Source organism: Schistocerca cancellata, chromosome 1, assembly GCF_023864275.1.
Source record: "Schistocerca cancellata isolate TAMUIC-IGC-003103 chromosome 1, iqSchCanc2.1, whole genome shotgun sequence".
Taxonomy (NCBI): domain Eukaryota; kingdom Metazoa; phylum Arthropoda; class Insecta; order Orthoptera; family Acrididae; genus Schistocerca; species Schistocerca cancellata.
The window spans coordinates 88875105-88876605 of record NC_064626.1 but is presented as its reverse complement, the minus strand read 5'-3'; the positions used below and the strand labels follow the sequence as shown (position 1 = coordinate 88876605).

General features: G+C 47.6%; 1 pseudogene; it reads right to left on the bottom strand.

The window, feature by feature from the left end:
• Positions 1 to 1084: 1084 nt before the first annotated feature.
• Positions 1085 to 1202, bottom strand: LOC126095255 (5S ribosomal RNA; annotated as a pseudogene).
• Between the last annotated feature and the right edge of the window lie 299 nt (positions 1203 to 1501).

The window sequence follows — 1501 nt, the reverse complement described above, 5'->3', positions numbered from 1 at the left end:
TAGTGCTGTTTGTATCCTCGTCCTTGGCAGGTATTTTCCATCATTGTGCCGTTGGTTGGATGGAAGGGAATTGGTTAAATTTTTGGACAGTCCTTTGGCCATCTGTAGTTTGGGTTGCCACCCGATTACTTAACTTCAACTCTTGGCTGCCTGTCTCAGCTCACCTTACGTTTGTACTACCTTCTCAGGTTTTGAATTGCATGTTTTTTTTAAAGGAAAAAAGTTTTACCTTCTGTTTTTAACTGCTTTTCATTTTTAAGCCAGGCCTTCAACTGTTCTTGTTTTTAGTGCGGTTTTGGGCCTCTAGCCCAGAAAGCATCTCAAGTTCTTTAACTAGGCCTTCAGCTGTATTGTTTGATTGTGATCTTTTAAAGCAATTTAAAAATGAGTGGTTCTTAGAAAAATGTTGTGTGTTTGATTGTGCCACTCACAGTAACTGTTTACGGCCCCGTCCACAATCATAACCTCATTCTGTGCGCTCTCTGAGTACCTACCAGTCTTGTGTCAGTAGGAAAACAGCTTACTTAGGCCATGTGATACGAAACAAAAGATATCACTTTCTTAAACTGGTAATCGAAGGGAAGACTGAAGGCAAAAGGGGAATTGGTAGGAGAAAAATGTCATGGATCCGCAACATCAGACAGTGGACAGTAATAAGAAACACTGGCGACTTGATCCATGCTGTAAGAGATAGAGAAGAATGGGCAAATGTGATCAAAAACATCCGTTAGTGGATACACAGCAGAAGAAGAAGATTATATGTAAAGTGTAGGAAAGGAAAGCAAAGGGAAGGAACTATTGATGTCAGCTTCATCGGGACATTAGATGTAATCAGTGGCAACGATTGAAAATGTGTGGCGGACCGGGATCTCCTGCTTACTAGCACTCGGTCTTCAGGCCACAAGTGGCCCATCGGGACCATCCGACCGCCGTGTCATCCTCACTTCAGGGTGCGGATAGGAGGGGTGTGTGGTCAGCACACCGCTCTCCCGGTCGTTATTGCGGTTTTCTTTGACCCGAGCCGCTACTATTCGGTCGAGTAGCTCCTCAATGGGCATCACGAGGCTGAGTGCACCCCGAAAAATGGCAACAGCGCATGGCGGCCCGGATGGTCACCCATCCAAGTGCCGGCCACGCCCGCCAGCGCTTAACTTCGGTGATCTGACGGGAACCGATGTATCCACTGCGGCAAGGCCATTGCCTCTGGCTTACTAGGCAGGTGTGTTAACTGCTGCGCCACATGGGACAGACCATTACCGCCACTGTGCGGACTACCTTGGCACGCCTCGCGGCCGATACATTCCCAACGAGCGTCACCTATCTGCAGTCCCTGCCCACTTACTCCACGCTCCCTACTGTGAGATTCCCGCCGGAGGTGGATCCATTGCCCATCTTGGCGAATCAGTTACATGAATGCGTGGTGTCTGTTCATGATTCTAGATCAACTGGAAGTACCGTATAGATTATATGAATGGTATCTGTTGCTTCGGACATCTCCGAA